The sequence below is a fragment of the Heterodontus francisci genome, chromosome 5 (genome assembly GCF_036365525.1).
Source record: "Heterodontus francisci isolate sHetFra1 chromosome 5, sHetFra1.hap1, whole genome shotgun sequence".
Classification (NCBI taxonomy): Eukaryota; Metazoa; Chordata; class Chondrichthyes; order Heterodontiformes; family Heterodontidae; genus Heterodontus; species Heterodontus francisci.
The window spans coordinates 185725686-185745223 of NC_090375.1; the positions used below are offsets into that span (position 1 = coordinate 185725686).

General features: G+C 43.6%; 1 long non-coding RNA gene across 1 annotated transcript in view; it reads left to right on the plus strand.

Annotated features, from left to right (window-relative positions):
- The first annotated feature begins 7425 nt into the window (after positions 1–7425).
- Positions 7426–19538, plus strand: part of LOC137369654 (uncharacterized) — a 54151-nt gene continuing 42038 nt past the window's right edge. Inside the window, exon 1 of the long non-coding RNA XR_010974994.1 lies at positions 7426–7511. This is a non-coding gene — a long non-coding RNA (uncharacterized lncRNA). The remainder of the gene's footprint in view (positions 7512–19538) is intronic.

The window sequence follows — 19538 nt, forward strand, 5'->3', positions numbered from 1 at the left end:
CAAAATTTATATCACAGAAACAGGGCATTCAGCCCAACTGGTCCATGCTCTGGTTTATGCACCACACGAGCCTCCTCATGCCCCTCTTCATCGTACCCTCTCAGCATATCCTTCTATTCCCTTCTCCCTCGTGTGATTATCTCACTTCCCCTTATTTGCCTCAACTACTCTTTACGGTAGCAAATTTCACATTCTCACCACTCAATGGGTAAAGAAGTTCGTCCTGAGTTCCCAATTCAATTTATGGTCCCTAGATTTGGACTCCCCCACAAATGGAAACATTTCATCTGCATCTACACACTGGAAAAATGCCTGAAATGAGAAAAAGTGCAGAAAAACTTTTGGCAATTAAAAAAAGATCTACACTAGTCTACTTCAATCATCATGCCATGCCATGTGATTCTAGAAAAATATTCACCAAGTGTTTCAAATTGTGAGAATGAATAATTAAAAAATGAATAAAAACCACACATAAGGAGATTGGTTAGAAAATTGATTCCAATACCGAGTTTCAGTGTATGATTCCTATCACACAGAAATGCTTTCCCATTGTGTAATATTTCTTGAGAAATTAGTTCCATGGTACAGAAGTTCAGCTATACTTCCTAAATGAGTTTTACTGTACCTTATCTTTCCATTTTTACCATTAAAAATGCAAACAACTGACCAGTCTGTCTCTAGAAATACAACATTTTACTCAGTATAAAACACATAGCCAACCTTCAAGGCCATTTTTTATTGTTTCTTTTGACACGGTGACGAGTTTATAGGAAACTGATTATAGGTGTTGATGCAGATCAATATTGGGTAACTACGTCTAGATTATTTACAACTTTCACATCTAAGAATGCCACAACATAAATCTTTATGCCTGTGATTATTGATAGAGTTATTAGGATAGTGCAAGAATCTATATTTTGTTAGATTTAGGGTATAAACACACACCTTATTCCTTGCAAATAAAGCTGCTAAATAATCCTTTACATCAAACATCTTTGGTGCGTGAACTTGCTCAACAACAAATAAATGTAAGAAAAATTGTAGGAAATTAAGTTATGGATGTGTCTTGTGTAGCTGGGGAAAAATCTGCATGTTGATGTATTATAATAACAAATTTACAATTGTGCAATATTAAAAAACAGCTACAATTAAATTATCATGTGAGAATAATCATAATATTATTGGAAATCCAATTATCGTGCCGACCCTTATCATGAAATTAGCAGACTATGGCAAAGAGAAGTCTGCACTGAATTCATCAAAACCGATGATTGCAATATTACATGTGCGCTTTGATTCTAAGCAATGATAAACATCTTCACATACTGGTGTATATACTCAATGCATTTGTATTATTCATGAACAACTCTTGTGATCTATTATACATACAAGACTGATTCCACACTGCTTGCTGCAGGCTAGAGAGCATAGGCACAGTATTAATTTTATTGTATATACACGCACAATAATTGTGCAGGACATGGTTTCAAAACATCAAACTGCATTCCTGTGCACCCTTGTTTCACTTATAACATGGGTAAAGAGCCATCCAATTACATTGCTGGGTTAAAAGAAGTTGACTGCTATTCACAAAATAGGGCACTACCTCCAGTATTTATACTGTGCAAAGACAATTCCTGCTGCTACAAACACATTTCAATTGTTCTTTACATGCCCTGTAAGGTATTTTTTTGACAGTGGAAGCTGCTTTAGGTCATCCCAGGAACTCCTGGGAGGATTTTTTTTATAGATCAGACAAGATGGCACAATGAGAGCAGTGGAAAATGCCAGTATACGACATAGCTGGAATATTGCACCCAGTTCTGGGCACCACACTTTGGGAAGGATGTGAAGGTTTGGGAAAGAGATTTATTTATTTAGAGATACAACACTGAAACAGGCCCTTTGGCCCACCGAGTCTGTGCTGACCATCAACCACCCAATTATACTAATCCTACATTAACCCCATATTCCCTACTACATCCCTACAATTCTCCTACCACCTACCTACACTAGGGGCAACTTACAATGGCAAATTTACCTATCAACCTGCAAGTCTTTGGCTGTGGGAGGAAACTGGAGCACCTGGTGGAAACCCACACGGTCACAGGGAGAACGTGCAAACTCCACACAGACAGTACCCAGAATCAAACCCAGGTCACTGGAGCTGTGGTGCTAGCCACTGAGCCACTGTGCCGCCCCCATTTACTAGAATGATTCCAGAGATGAAGGGTTACAGTAATGTGAATGATGTGCAGAAGCTCCTGAGAGCAGAGAAGGGTAAGAAGATTTGATAGAGGGGTTTAATATCATAAATGTTTTTTTAAAAAGTAAATAAAAAGAAACTGTTACAAATGGCTAAAGGGACACTAATCAGAGGGCACTGATTTAAGATGATTGGCAAAAGCAGCCAGAGGCAACATGAGTAAAAACTTTTTTATGCAACAAGTGATTAGGATTTGGAATATACTGCCTGATAGAGTGATGAGTACCAGTTCAATAGTAGCTTCCAAAGGAAATTAGATAAACAACTCCAGGGATATGGGGAAAGGACAGGGGAGTGGAACAAACTGGATTGATATTCAAAAAAGCTGCCGTAGACATGATGGGTCGAGTGGCTTCCTACTGTGCTGTACTATTCTATGATTCTATAGGGTGTAATAATACAGTGCTCAAAGTTACTGCCAAACAACAAGATCGTTCATGCTGTGGGAGTGCCCTCAAGTAGTATTTTGAAATAAAATCTTGGTGATATTAGTGTCCATTTAAAGATGAAGATTATCACTTCTTCTCCTCTACTGCAACTCTGCCACAAATTGTGATATACAGTCCTAAGCATACAGTCTAAAGAAAGACTTGCATTTACAATAACAAGAACTTACATTTATGTAGCACCTTTAACACAGTAAAATGTCCCAAGGCACTTCACAGGAGAATTATCAAACAAAATTTCACACGAGCAACATAAGGGGATATTAGGACAGGTGACCAAAAGCTTGGTCAAAGAGGTAAAGTTTAAGGAGCTTCTTAAAGGAGGAGAGAGAGGTAGAGACATGGAGAGATTTAGGGAGGGAATTCCAGAGCTTAGGGCCTAGGCAGCTGAAGGCACAACTGCCAATGATGGAGTGATTAAAACTGGGGGTGTGCAGCGATCTTGGAGGGTTTAAGGTTGGAGGTAATCACAGAGAATGGGAGGGGCAAAGACTTGGAGGGATTTGAAAACAAGGATGAGAATTTTAAATTTGAGACGTTGCCAAACTAGAAGCCAATGTTGGTCGGCGAACACAGGAGTGATGGGTGAATGGGACATGATGGGAGTTAGGATACAGGCAGCAGAGTTTTGGATGAGCTCAAGTTTATGGAAGGTGGAAGATGAGGCGGCCGGGACTGCATTGCAATTGTTGAGTTTGGAGGCATGAAAGGCATGGATGAGGGGTTCAGCAGCAGGTAAGCTGAGGAAGGGGCAGAGATGGACGATGTTCCAGAGGTAAAAGTAGGCAGTCTCGGTGTTCGAGTGGATATGTGGTCGGAAGGTCATCTCGGGGTGAAATATGACACCAAGGCTACGAACAGTCTGGCTCAGCCTCAAGTCAGTTACCAAGGGCTGGAGGCAGTGGCTAGGGAATAGAGTTGTTGGAGGCGATTGAACACAATGGCTTTCCTAATATTTAGTTGGTGGAAATGTCTGCTCATCCATTACTGGATGTCGGACAAGCAGGGCTGGATTTTACCGGACCCCCGACGTCGGGCTCCGTGGTGAGGGGGCTAGAAGATCATTCTGGCAACAGCCTGCCACGGAGCCCGACAGTGGGAGGGTCGGGCCAGATCTTCACGGCGGCAGCGAGGCTCCGTGGCGGCTCCCTGCGCCGCCCCCCACGCCCCCCCTGCTGCTGGGCGACGGGACCTGGATTAACATATGGTAATTAATTAAATACATACATTTAAATACACCCACCTGCGCTCTAATGGTTGGGCTGCGATTTTCAGAGTGGCGGTTGGCACTCCCGCACCTTCACTTTCCCGTCTGGGGAAAGCAGACGCCGCAGTGGTGTGGAAGGGGTGGAGGAACGTGAGATTTTTAGTGCCGGGGTGGGGCGGGGGGAAGACAGGTGGAACGGGATCAAACCTTCATCATTAGCATAGGGAATGGTGGGCAGGGATGAACTGTGAACTTTGTTCAGTTGCGGGGGGGGGGGGGAGGGGAGAAGGTCATATTTGGAAGGTAAGTGTTATGGGGGGACGGGCAGATAATTACGTTTATTGTGATTGTGGGGTGGGAAAGGGGCAATAGAATTTTGATTTGAACAGGGCGGGGGGAGGGGGGGTGGGGTGGTTCCCTTAAAAAATTTAAATTAGCCAGCAGGGCCGACGACATTGCCTGCATTGGGGAGCCCGCCCCCTCCACGTGATTGGGAGTGCGGCGGGCCGACCGGGGTATTTAAAAGAGCTGCCGCGCGGGAGATCACAGCGGTATGGCGGCCTGCAGCTCACACATGCAGCTCACACATGCAAGGCGCCATATTTTTTGCCGGCTGGCACTTGGCAGCAGGCACTTAAAATCCAGCCTGCAGCGTAACAAATCAGTGTCAGTGGACAGGTCATGAGAGGTGGTGGTGAGCTGGATGTCATCAGTGTACATCTGGAACTTGACTTGTTTTCGGATGATGTCGCCAAGAGAAAGCATGGAGATGAAAAATAGGAGGGGACCAAGGAAGTCCTTTGGGAAGTCCAGTGTTAATGGTGGAGGAGTGGGAAGAAAAGCCATTGCAGGTGATTCTCAGGCTACAGACGATAGATAAGAATGGAAGCTGGTGAGGGAAGTCCTACCCAGCTGGACAACAGAGGGGAGGTGTTGGAGGAGGGTGTTCTGGTCAATTGGGTCAAAGGCTGCAGAGAGGTTGAGAAGGGATTCACGGGATGTGGGTGTTGCTGGCAAGGCCAGGGCAATTTATTTATTTCTATACAACTGAATGTCTTGTTAGGCTATTTCAGAGACAGTTAAGAGCCAACTACATTGCTGTTGGCATGGCGTCACAGGTCAGCCAGAACTGGTATGAACAGCAGATTTCCTTCCCTAAAGGACATTCATGAACTAGACAGGCTTTTAATGACAATCTGGTAGCTTCATGGTCACCATTATTTGATTCCATATTTATTTAGTTAATTGGATTTAAATTCCGCAGCTGCCATTGAGGGATTTGAAGGGCTGAATTTTAACAGGCCCTCGATGCCATGGGTCGCACAGTTGCACAGGCAGCTGGCGCCATTGCCGGGGACGGACAGCCCACCCCCTCCACGTGATTGCGGGGGGAGGGGGCGCCACTCCGGCTATTTAAATGAACCGCACACTTAAGGTCAAGGTGGCTCTTTGGCCGCGCGGGCCGCCATTTTTTGAGCTCCAGCCCAATGTGTGTGCTTTCTTAAAAACACAATCCTCTTCAATTAACGTTCAGTTCAATTCAAAAAGTATTGACCTTATTACGTCTGTGTTTTTTTATATATAAGGTGGTCGACAAAGTATATCATGGCCTTCAGTTGTGCTGATAAATGTAGCTATCATTGCAAACAACAAAAGCGGTAGAACAAGCCTTGCTTTGTTTAGGGCAGCTGAGCCAATTTGTAGATCTTCAGGATGTCCTTTGTTTAGCTTGGTTGGTGACCCCTTTTCTTTTCAACAACCAAAGTTTTATTCAATGTGCCAATTAATCTCTCATGTTACATTAAAGAAAAGAAATGTGATTATCTCTTTTTCTGAAACTGTCTCCCACACAGTCTGACTTTTTAGCTTTCTGTTTGTCTTCCATTCTCTCAATGTTTCCCCCTCTTTCTCTTCAACTCTCACGTCCTTTCTTTGTTATCACTGCATCTCTTTGCTTTTTATTCCTTTCCCCATTTTTTTTCTCCTTTTTCTCTGTGAAAACTAAGCAGATATTACTTTCTTAAATAAATGTGTAAGACCTTGCTGCACTTGCATTAGAATTCCAATGTTCTGAGCAATGCTGTGAAGGCTTTTTCAGCAAATATGCACCTTAACTACTAGATCTGATCTCATTCCTTGATTTTTGACCCCACTAGTCAAGCTGGGGAGTTTATTTTGGAATCGAACAAACTGGACTAATTAACGTTTACCTTCAGTAAGTCTGAGTGGACACAGATTTCACAAATTTACAATAAATAGTTAATGATGAGGCCAGACTCAGGGTCTGATAAGCAGAACACACGTAAACCCAGGTCTCGGGGACAGAGCTCAGGTGGATCTGCATCGGAAGAACAAAAGTGAATTCAGACCGGGCCCAGGGAGTGAAGCAGAGACAGTCCTGGGCCCAGAAAAGCAGGCTGATTTACCCTGAGAATGGGAAGCCTCCTACTCTTACAGGTGGACTTCCCATGGAGGTTGAAGGGTCCAATTGAAACACGTGGGAAGTAACTCAATGCTGGAAAAGTAATGCTGTTGGCCCAGCCACAAGGAAGCTTGGCCCAGGAGTGGAGAGTTATCCAAGGAGCAGACAATCTGAGTGAATAGTCAGGTAGAGAAGAGAGAAGCTGTATGCAGAGTCAACCTGGGAGAAGAAAGACAGGCTCCAAAGTTAGCCTACCAGTGTGTCAAATATGGCCAAGTATTTTCCTTTCTTTATCCTGATTTCACTGAAAATTTCAAGAATGAGATTCATAGATCTTTGGTGGATAAGGTTATCAAGGGATATGGAGTACAGGGGTTTAAATGATGTTGAAGTACATATCAGCCATGATTTAATTGAATGGCTGGACAGACTCGAGGGGCTGAATGGTCCACTCCTGTTTCTGTGTTCCTAAGTTTTCCCATACTCTCCTTGCCAGCCTCTGAAGCACCACTCTACATAAACTCCAACTTGTTCAAAACTCCGCCTCCATACCCCATTTTGCATGAAGTCCAACCCATCCATTGCCCCATTCCCTGCAACTTTCACTGGTGCCACATCCCCCAGCATACCAGCCTCATTTTTATTTATAAATCCTTCTGCGTCCTCACCCCATGCTACCACTGCAATGTGCTTCAATCCTATGACCCAGTCCATGTTGACCCTGATGTTCTGTTCTCTACCACCAATGCTTTCAATTTTTCTCTCTGGAAACTTTTCCTAAACCCACATGCCTTGTCACCTGTCTCCCTATCTTTAAAAGTCTCCTCAAAATCCTGTCTCTTCTACTATTCCTCAGTCACCTCATCTAACTCCTCTATTTCTACTGCTTGGCATTTGGGTTTTCACTTCTGAAGCACCTTGAGATACTTGCCGCATTAAAGGGGCTCTGTAAATGTAAATTGTTGTTGATTTGCACATTTGATTGGGCCAAGCTAACCATGTGATAGATAATATCACATGATTCCTATTGACAAACCAGCTCGCTCAAAAGTGACAACTGAAGTGACACCCAAGACACTCAAAACTCACAGTAGGCCCATCTTTTCATTATGAAGGTGATTGTATGTAGGATGCACTAAAGACTTGCAGTGATGTCATCAGCACCAAGAGGTAAGCTGGAGTATTTTATTGACACTGTCTCAACCACAACGCATGTTTCAATTTTGAAGCAAATTTCACAATGTTTTAGTCTGTCAAAGTGTGCCAAAATGCAATGATTTATTGTTTTTCATGACAGAAAGCAACAGATGACAGTCTCCTGCTATGGAATCACATAACTTGACAAGTAGTAATTTTGGGATTTATTTTACGGACTGACACAGGGGATTATCAGTTTCTATATACTATTGACATGTTAAACTAAAACAAATATATTAAAACTGTCTCTTTGGGATTCAAAATCTTGATTATGAATGGTCCTTAAACAGAATGTCAAAAAGGGATGGGCTTTTCACGTGTCATAATCTGCTTCCTGTCGTTAAGAATTCTGCATTCCTATTTTGGGGCCTATGCTCACTGAAACTTACAGCCATGACTTCCTGCATTTTTAAGCTGCAAGGTGAACATTATTTCAGCAATTTATTAATACACATTTTCCAACTTTATGCACATCAATTTACTATCCCCCTTTGTTGAAAATGATGTAGTTTGTGCCTTCACCCGTTACATATAAAATTAAGTAATGTACTAATAACAGCAGGTGTTTATGAGATATAGCTGGATGCACTGAGCAAAAACACTTCCAGTACTGGTAGAGTTACTTCGAATGAACACATGCACCATTTGACACCACTTTACACTGCGACTGTGCTGTCATGTAGCACTTGCCAAATCAAACATTTAATTTCAACATTAGACTTGGCATACTTTCAGTCTAACCAACTGTGCTATATTGTGTCACATTACGCAGAGCTGTGTTACTTGCTCTGTTCTGCAACTCCTTAAAAGCCCATGTTTGTTTTTGAAATCTATGATTCCCTCAGACTTGCGATCAGTAAATAATTTGCAATCAAAAGTGCTGCTCACCCAAGTTGTATCAGGCTGCGGCATCTCCTTCTCCATTTCCTTCGCCTCCCATCAACCAACAAAGTGAATCTATAGCCCATAAATCCATATTTAGCACTGCATACCCCGACATCAGCTTTCCTGCTCCTTCTGGCCACACAAAGGAAAGTTTTAAGCTTACCTTACTAGGCCTCTTTGGCAGTCTGATCAGGGTCTTGGTGTTGGGGTGGCCACTGCAGTTGCTCATTGGCTTCTGGGGCTAGATGGCAGCTGCTTCCTATTGGCATAATAGGACCCCAATTTGCATAAATTTATGAGGCTCCTGCCTAACTCAGGCGGACACCTCATACGCCTAAAAAATGATGCATTTTAAAATCGCAATGTATCGGGAACAAAGTGGGTAATTCGCCCCCTCTATCCAACCAGCTGCCCCACCTCTCCCCTGCCTGGTATCCATCTGATTAAAATTCCTCCCAGTATTTTTGCAAACCTTAGGAAATGTTTTTGCACCAAAATATTTCTCACGTTTTGATCACCCTGCTCCTGGGCTGGAATTTTCCTTGCCTGTTTATTTTTCACCCACATGCCTCAGAAATTTTTGGCAAAGGTTCATTGACTTGAAGTAAGATGAAACTTTATTGTGTGGCACCAGAAGCTGGGGACAAGAAAAATCAGGTAGGATACCTACTCTTGATCACTATCCAGGGATTCTGTCAAAAGTACACATGATGGATGTTAAGTGAAGTCAAGGCTTGACTCACATGACCAGAAAGCTTGTTTATGTGGCCCAAACTCACACATGAAGAAGCATCATTGTTAAAATATCAGAGAGTTGATGCCTGTATAATCCTGTGTCAGATGTGGCTCAGTTGGTAGCACTCTTCAGTCAGAAGGTTGTGGGTTCAAGACTTATTCCACAGACTTAAGTACAAAAATCTAGGCTGACACTCCAGTGCAGTACTGAGGGTGTGTTACACTTTTTTTTTTAGAATTAGAACATTACAGCGCAGTACAGGCCCTTCGGCCCTCGATGTTGCGCCAACCTGTGAAACCATCTGACCTACACGATTCCATTTTCATCCATATACTGTCAGATAAGACTTTAAACTTGAGGCCCTATCTGCTCCTTGTAAAAGATTCCATGGCACTATCTTGAAGAAGAGCAGGAGAGTTATCCCAGGTATCCTTGTCAATAGGGCGGCACAGTGGCGCAGTGACACAGCCTTGAATAAATTCAATGGCCCAACCTCCACTGCTTTCTGGGAAAGAGAATTCCACAGACTGATGACCCATTAGGAAAACAAATTCTCACCTCTGTCTTAAAAGGGCGACCTTTTATTCTTAAACTGTGTCCCCTAGTTCTAGGCGGCACAGTGGCGCAGTGGTTAGCACCGCAGCCTCACAGCTCCAAGGACCCGGGTTCGATTCCGGGTACTGCCTGTGTGGAGTTTGCAAGTTCTCCCTGTGTCTGCGTGGGTTTTCTCCGGGTGCTCCGGTTTCCTCCCACAAGCCAAAAGACTTGCTGGTTGATAGGTAAATTGGCCATTATAAATTGTCACTAGTATAGGTAGGTGGTAGGGAAATATAGGGACAGGTGGGGATGTTTGGTAGGAATATGGGATTAGTGTAGGATTAGTATAAATGGGTGGTTGATGTTCGGCACAGACTCGGTGGGCCGAAGGGCCTGTTTCAGTGCTGTATCTCTAATCTAATCTAATATTTATCCTTCAACCAACATTACAAAAACAGATTATCTGGTCATTATCAGTGCTGTTTATGGGATCTTGCTCTGTGTAAATTGGCTGCCGTTTGTCCTATATTACAACAGTGACTACACTTCAAAAGTATTTCATTGGGTGTAAAGTGCTTTGTGACATCCTGAGGTTGTGATATGTGTTATATAAATACAAGTCTTTCTTTCTTTAACCAGATTTCATTATCAGCTAGCACCTTTCTGAGAGGGTAGAAGAGGACAGTTGTAAAGAACAGAAGTGCCAAAATAAATTGAAGATGCTTTAAGCACTACACATGCAAAACTAGGTAGATTAGAGCCTGTTGATTTGAATTAAACTCCATTGTATGAATTGGTGTCGTTTGGATTGAACTAGAAAGATCAAGTTTCCAGCTCCATGTATCTTTCGTCTTATGCTTAAACAGCATAAACCTGTGATCCAAAATGTACTGAACCCAGCACAGCATTTCATCAACCGCTACTCTCTGTGAAGCATGAACAGTAACATGGAATGGAAACAAAATTCATGGATCCTATAAAAAATGCTAGGAACCTGTATAATGTCAGGATGGGGATTGACAGATTTGATCTGATACCAATATGAATTTTGTAGATTTTATACAGAAATTTCTCACAATTTCACCTGACATGGTTGAATTCTTTACATCATTTGCTGCAGTTGAGGGATCAGATGATGAGCTTCTCCATAACTATTGCCAAAAGGAGAAACATATGTCGATACAGTAGATAAGGTAAGTAATTAGTTACCTTGATAACATATTAACACCATTAACATATTGTTTGCCTTTGCTCCGTGACCTTTTGGTCAGCTATGTGGCCTGGTCCAATCTAGACCTCCTTTGCTATCTCTTGCCCCACCCCCACCTCACTTGCTTATAACCTGTGACTTTTCTAATATTTGTCAGTTCCGAAGAAGGGTCACTGACCCGAAACGTTAACTCTGCTTCTCTTTTCACAGATGCTGCCAAACCTGCTGAGTGGTTCCAGCATTTCTTGTTTGTATTTCAGATTTCCAGCATCCTCAGTATTTTGCTTTCATTACCTTGATAAAACACTGGTTCAGCCTCAACTGGAGTCATAGAGTCATTATGGCACAGAAAGAGGCCATTCAGCCCACCAAGTCCATGCCGACTCTCTGTAGAGCAATCCAGTCAGTCCCATTCCCTTACTCTAACCTCGTAGCCCTGCAAGTTGATTTCCCTCAAGCACCAGCTTTGTAGATTGGTAGAAGCACAGGGTTTTTAACCACAAATCTGCTTCACAGCAACATTTGATACTATAAAGACCTATTTAAATGACCTCCATCACCACGGATTTGAAGGAAAAATCTTTATAGCTTTCTTTTTAAATTCCCAATTTTGTGCTTAATGGGCAGAATTCAACGACACCAACACATACAATGGAGTTAATTCAAATCAACAGCCTATAATCGAGCTATCTTTGCATGCATAGTGCTTAAAGCATCTTAAAATTATTTTAGCACCTCAGTTCTTTACAATTCTCACCCCGAGTCCCTGCCGTAATGGCCGGACCATTTTCGGTTTGGGAACCCGACTCTCCAATTTGCGCACCTTGCCATTGCTCTTTTCCAGCACAGACTAATAGTCAGCCCGCCACCGGGTTCCCTGACCAATCAGGGACAGTGGGCAGGATGATCCGGCTGATTGGAACGCTGGACTTTGTAATATGATTATGTTCTAAAAACTGTGACTTTCAAAAGTTGAAGTCTGATAAGTCAAATGACCTCATATCCACACTGCCTAAGGACAAGACAGAAAACGTGGTTTACCAGGAAACAGAGAACGGAGATCAAAGACTTTTTTTGAAAAACAGAGACTGGAGCAGTATAACACCCGAAGAACAATGGGTTTCACCCTCCCGGAGTTCTGGATTATAAACAAGGAGTCAGTGATTCTGAGGATGCAAATGTGCATGGCAGCTGCTAACGCCTAGAAAGAATGGAAGAGACAGGTAGCTCTGTGAAACCAGACTTCTGGACTTTGCATATTGAATAGGGCAATGAGCTATTGATTTTTGCTTCCAGATAAATTTAGCAGATTTTCTGAAAGCAGACAAGCTGTACAGCCGACCAGCAATGGAAGCCTCAGAGCAGGCTGTAAGAAACTAAGACAACCAGCAGTGGCAGCCTCGAGAGAGAGGGAACATCTGCTCTCAGAGAATACTGATATAGCAAAAGGCTGCGAAGACTTGAACCTGTTTTGAAAGTTGAGGAGAAGTAAAAGCCCAACGGGATCACCAGGAATCACATTATTGATGGACGTCCAGGTCAAAAGTGCTCTGAGAAGTGAACAAGAAGGACATTGACTTTGAGAAAGGTCTGGGAGAGCCAATCCATTGCAACTTGGAGAGGTTTGTGACTTTTGACCACAAACATTTTGCCATCAAAAAGGACTGTGTAACAAATAAGTGTGGTGTGAGGTTTTCAAGTCTTTTAATAAGTAAAGAAAATACCTTTCTTTGTAGTTTAGGATGTCAGCTATTTACAAAGGGCTATTTAGTTAATGGAGATTTATTTTAACTTAGTTGTTATAATAAAAGGCTTAAAATGTGAAATCTTGTCATGTAATCCTTAAAATTAATCTGGGGGTTCATATCTTGTATTTTGAATGTTAAAGGTCTCACTGAGGTTGTAACACTGCCTAAAGCAGCAATGAAGGAGTATTGTGTTCAATTCTGGGCACCACACTTTAGGAAGGATGTGAAGGCTTTAGAGAGAGTGCAGAAAAGATTTACGTGTATGGTGCTAGGAATGAGAGACTTCAGTTACGTGGATAGATTGGAGAAGCTTAGAGCCTTGGTGACACTGCACCTGGAGTATTGTGTACAGTTTTGGTTTCCTTAACCAAGGAAGGTTGTACTTGCCATCAAGGGAGTGCAATGAAGGTTCATCAGACTGATTCCTGGGATGGCAGGATTGTCCTATGAGGAGAGATTGAGGAGACTGGGGTCTGTATTCTCTAGCATTTAGAAGAATGAGAGGTGAACTCATTGAAGCATACAAAATTCTTACAGGGTTCAACAAGGTTCATGCAAGAAGGATGTTTCCTTGGCTGGGGGTCTAGAACCAGGGGACACAGTCTCAGAAAAAGTAGGCCATTTAGGACTGAGATGAGGAAGAATGTCTTCACACAGAGGGTGGGCGTTGAGTATGTTCAAGGCAGAGATCAATAGATTTCTAGATAGTAAAGATATCAAGGGATATGGGGATAGTGCGGGAAAATGGCTTTGAAGCAGAAAATCAGCCATGATCTGTTTGAATGGCGGAGCAGGCTCAAAGGGCCAACTGGTCTACTCCTGATACTATTTCCTTTGTTCCTAAGCTGGAATTGTTCTCCTTAGAGAAGAGAAGGTTGAGATGATGGGGCGTTCAAAATCATGAGGGGTCTGGACAGAGTAAATAGGGAGAAACTGTTCCCATTGGTGGAAAGGTCAAGAACCAAAGGACACCAATTTCAGGTGATTTGCAAAAGAACCAACGGCGGCATGAGGAAAAACCTTTTACACAGCACGTGGTTAGGATCTGGAAAGCACTACCTGAAACTATGGTGGAGCCAGATTCAACAGTGGCTTTCAAAAGGGAATTGGATAATTAAGGAAAAAACTTGAAGGGCTATGGGGAAAGGGTGGGACAGTGGGTCTTCTGAGTTGCTGTTGCAGAGAGCCAGCACAGACACATCAGGACAAATGGCCTCCTTCTGTGCTGTAGCCATTCAATGGGCTGGATTTTGTTGAGCTCCCGACGTCGGGCTCCATGGCGGCTGGGGGGCCAGAAGATCAGAGCAGCAACCGCCCGCCACGGAGCCCGACGCCGGAATGCCGGGCCTGATCTTCCCAGTGACGGGGAGGATCAATGGCAGCATATCCGCTGCTCCGCAGGGGTATCGGATTTCAATATTCAAATCAGCTATTTAAATGGAAGCCGAAGCGATCTTACCGGCAGTTCCAGATCTTCCAAGTGACATGCAGCACTCCCGCACCTATACTTTTCCATCAAGGGAAAGCTGGCGCCACCAAGGTGGGGAAGGGGGGATCTCTGCATTTGTAATGAAGTGGGGGGGGGAGGGGTCAACTCTGCATTGTCAGTGTAGTGGTGGGGGAGGTTTGAACTCTGCACTTAGGTCAGCTGAGGGGGTGAAATAACTCGGCTCTGCACTTAGTGCAGTTGGGATGGATAAGGGGTAATTTGGGCTTTTCTGGTGTAGTTGGGGGGAGGTGAGTCAGACTTTATTTTTTGTTGCAGTTGGGGGGCGGGGATGGGGCCAACTTTGATCAGTCAACACAGCCCTGGCAGCCCCTTAAAAAGGGCACCAGCACCTGCTCAGAAACAGGCGTCGCCAAAGCCGCCCCTGCCATGTGATTGGGGGCACGGCTGCCCTGCATATTATAATGAACCGCCAGGCTGAAGATCGCGGTGGCGTGGTAATGTGTGGCCCGTGCATGCGGGCCACCATTTTTTTCACCAAAAACAAAATTCAGCCCAATGATTCCATGATCCTAAGTAATAGAGATGAGTTTTTCACCTCAAAATGGGTGATCAGTTTGGTGGCTGACTTAGTTAAAGGTTAAAGGCAGTGCACGCAACTGAGATACACCTCTGGGACTCACCTTTTTGATTGTGGTGGGGCCTCTCATTGCTATAGCAACTATATTGTACTGAATATCTGTGCAGACGTACAGTGTATCTCAGCCTAATTTGTTCATTTGACACACTGGTAGGTAGGTACAGAGTTCAATTGGCAGAGGTCTTGGAGCAAGTTACCTGCATGCATCTTAAGCTGGAGAATGGTGTATAGAACAAGGGACCGAGAGTTCAGTTTTTTTCTTGCTGGTATAATACTTGCCAAGCTCTTCTTGGTGGTGAGGAAGAGGAGAATAACTGGAAGGAGAATCATTTTCATCCCAGAATTGCACCCCAACATTAAGGAGTAATTTTACCCGAACCCACTCAGTGGGAATCTTATAGGATCAGGTGGAACTGGGGGGTTTTATGCTGCCCAATATTATTCTCCACTGACTTTGATGGATGGTGAAATCGGACAAGCTGTAAAACCAGAATTGTACCCGATCTCTTCAGTTTCCCAGCAGATGGGTTAGTTTACTATAGCCTAACCCTTCAACCTTCCAACAACCCATGTGGAGAGCCACATTGGAAATCAGCTTCCCCATTAATAAGTGTGATGCCTCAATAGAAACACAGTGATGCGTAATCATACAGTAATCCTATTGGAAAAAGCACAGAGGAGGCCTGGCAGCAGAGAAACAGAGTGGCAAAACAATGGCAATAAGAAATGCAGATATGAACTCTAAAAACTTGGTGCATTTTACTAGCCTGTCTGCAAACAAATCTCTCTGCTTTCCCTCTCTTTCCCATTCTGTACATGCTTGCAGGATTACTTTCACAAGTCAGTCTAATTCATTCATTCTGCCAGTTGGAGGAGTATGAAGGCAAAATGCGGCGTCTGTCAGACAGAAGGTGTACTGATGTGTTTTAATAGCTCTTTCTTAGCACTAAGTGCAATGTGATAATAGTTCTGGAGCTTTGCCTGTTGTCCTTGTAGCTGCTGTTGTAAATTTCTGATGGAGCGCAGCAGCAGCAGTCTCCGATGCATTTTGATGTGGGTCTGAAATTGCTCTTTCAAGCCCATTTTTATCTTTGCTGTTGCTGTGAGGGAGATCTCAGCTTCCTGGTAGAGAGACAGTCCATCAACACCCTCCGCCGAATCCACCTGCACCTCTCTCGTAGCCACCTTGGCAGACTCACTCCACACCAATCTGTCATCACACGGCCATCTTAGCAGTACAGAGTCATGCTTCCTGCCGCTCTTTGCTAAACCGTGTGCACGACTGCTCTCGAATTCATCTAAAGGTGTCGGCCTTTCCAGATTTTCTGCACTAGCACAGCTGCTACCACAGTATCCAACATCCTCGGAAGATGTGGAAGATAGGCTCCCACGCATTTTCCCAGGAAATAAATTTGCTCTAACAGCGTTTGGTTTTGGAGAAGCATTTTTCTCACTTTGCAGACATTGATCATCACTATCATAAATTAAAGTCAATTTGCCTTGTTCCCCCTTCCTCAAATCAGTCGGTTCTTCATTACAACAGTAAGCGTTTTTGACATTGCCATGTGAATCTATCAGATTTTCTGATGTTTCGTCACTCTTCAATGTTCCAGGACTCTGTCGCGATTCTTTGCTGGTATTGCCCGGGTAGTCAGTGTAGACCAGACAATCCAGGTTCATGTGATCTGTGTTATTTTGACTTAACTCTTCAGACATTGTTATCTTCCTTGATGCAGAGGACCATGCAGATGATTTGCTCTTTCACTTGTATGTCCTAGGTTCTCTACACCACAACAGAAAAAGTTTCAACTTGAGATTTAGTACTCACTCCTGCTGCCATTTTCACAGTCTGTATTCTATTGTAAAAGTTGTCATTGCCTAACCCTTAATTAACAAATGCACTTAAATGATAATTTCACACCTTTCATGTCATTAATCTTTGAAAATATTCCAAAAGTTGCCTTTACACTTTTGCCTCATAGTTCAATTAGCTTGAACGCAAATGAAGCTTTCATTCCGCTGTCTTGTGTTTTGCTATATAAATTATTTAGGCTCTGTATTCAAAATCACTGGGCCATGATAATTGCTTGTGGAATAAAATTACAGCTACTTGCGACAGTCACATTGCACCAAAGGGGACAAGAACACAAATGTACTCTTCTCTTTAAAAGCACAAGACGCATCAGAATTAAACATTCAATCTTAAAATAAAACTCAAATTGCTGAAAAATAAAGCAAATATACTTAAGCGTAAAACCAATCCCAATTAAAAACAGTGAATGTTGGAAACATAGAGAAGATTAATCAGTTTATCAGTCATCAACCTGAAACATAGGCCGGAATTTTACGCGCCCCCCCACCCCTCACCCCAAACCCCTGGTGGCCGCGGGCTGTAAAATCAGGTGGGATGGCCGGGGTGCCATGCCCGTCACCTACCCGCCTCCAGTGGTATTTTACCAGCGGTGGGGAGAGGTGGCGGGCAACCCGCCCATCCTTGGGTCAATTGAGGCCTTAAGTGGCTAATTAATGGCCACTTAAGGGCCTGTTATGGCCACCGCTGTTATTTAACCAGCGGTGGTCTGCACCCCACCTTTCCTGAGCGTGCCCCGATTTAAAATACACCCTTTAGATCGAGATCCTCTAGCTGATAGACATAGCTTTGACCCTATCCTCCACCTAATCCCTGACATTCTGGGCTTCTTTCTGAGGACAGGATGCCCTGGAGTGATAGCAGGCCAACTCCTGCATGGCTCTTATTGGGTAGGCTGCATATGGTTTGCATGTACAATTGCGATGGACAGACTCCTGGATGGGCCAGTAGGTCTTTTCCTGCCTGTCATTTTTGTATGAGAACAGCGGGAGCAGAGCGGAGATTTAAAAGGCCTGCCAAAAGGTCAGAGGCCGGAGAGAGGGCAGCTGGAGCAGAGCGGGAGAACAAAATATCGAAAAGTGACATCAAAGTGACGTCACAATCAACAGAGAGAGCAGAGGAACAGAAAGCTGGCCGGGGTGAGTATACCAGTAAGCTTTTAATTTAATTTAATTTAAATCAATCTAATATGAAATAAGACTTGATCGATTCATTAGTATATAAACTAAAAACTAATGCAGATTTTATAATTCATCATAGAGGATGAGAGAGACCAGAACATAGGAACATAGGAGCAGGAGTAGGCCATTCAGCCCATCGAGCCTGCCCCACCGTTCAATATGAAGGGAGTGTATTGGTTCAAACTAGGACCTGGGAAATTATTAATATTCTATTATGTAGTGTAATAGTAAGTGTTGTAATAAGAGTATTAGCACAGAGCAGGACTAGAGGTATTAATTAAAATTGATAGTTTAAACAGGTCACTAATTAGATTGTTAAAAAAGGGACTGTGTGCCTTGAACAGAGTGTTGGGAGTTCGGTGAGTTGAGGGAGTTAGCTGAGGAGGGGCAGGAGGTGTTCCTTTGCTTTTTCTAACTTTTTCACCCTGTAGGATTTGGTTTACAGTACTCTACTACAGGGAAAGAAGCTAGTTCTTTGGTGAGTATCTGGTAAGTGATCAAGGACTATTCTATTCCTAAGGTTTTAAATAGTACAGGAACTGGTGGTAAGGTTAATAATATACACAAAACAGGAAAATAAATAATTGATTAAAATAATTAAGTAGTTAATTAAAACATATTTAGGATGGCAGGACAGGTGATGTGTCACGGCTGCAGCATGTGGGAGCTCCTGAATGCCAGCCTGATCCCGGGTAAACGCGTACGCAGTAACGCAGTTTGCGACTCGAGGAGCTTCGGCTCAGAGTCATTGAGCTGGATGCCGAGCTGCAGACACTACGACACATCAGGGAGGGGGAAAGTTACCTGGACATTTTGTACCAGGAGCCAGTCACACCCCTTAGGATAGGGTCTTCTGATTTGGTCACTGGTAAGGAGAGTGTGGCTGTAGCTGAGGCAGGTAAGGGACCCAGAGGGCAGGAGTGCAGGAGTTTCAGCCTTTACGATTGTCCAATATGTTTGAGGTTCTTTCAGCTTGTTTGGATGAGAGTGAGGGCTGTAGTCTAGATGAGCAGACTGGCCATGGCACCGTGGTACAGGAAGCCATTCAAGTGGGGGGAAAAAAGGAATGTAGTGGGAATGGGAGACAATGTAGTGAGGAGGAGGACACTGTTCGCTACAGCAAAGAATGAGAGTTTAGAAGCCTGTGTTGCCTGCCCGGCGCCAGGGTTTGGGACATCTGCTCAGAGCTGGAGAAATTTAGAGTGGGACAAGGAGGATCCAGTCGTCATGCTCCATGGAGGTACCAACGACATAGGCAGGACAAGGAAGGAGGTTCTGCATAGTCAGTATGAGGAGCTAGGCAACAAATTAAGAAGCAGAACCTCAAAGGGAATAATCTCTGGATTATTACCTGAGTCACATGAAAATTGGCATAGGGCAAATAAGATTAGAGAAATGAATGCGTGGCTCAAAGACTGGTGTGGTAGAAGTCAGTTCCAGTTCATGGGACTCTGGCACCAGTACTAGGGAAAATTGTGGCTGTACCGTTGGGACAGTCTACACATGAACCATGCTGGGGTTGGTGTTCTAGCAAGCCGCATAACTAGGGAAGTAGAGAGGATTTTAAACTAAATAGTGGGGCCAAGGGATCAAATTTGGGAAGATGTGGTAAATCAAAGAGTAGAGATAACGCAAGAGAGAAAGGTATTAATATGGGAAATGATAGACCATGACAGGCAGGGATACAAATCTGAGTAAATCAGCAGTCAAGGCTAGACATTACAAAAATAATAAAAGGACAAAAAT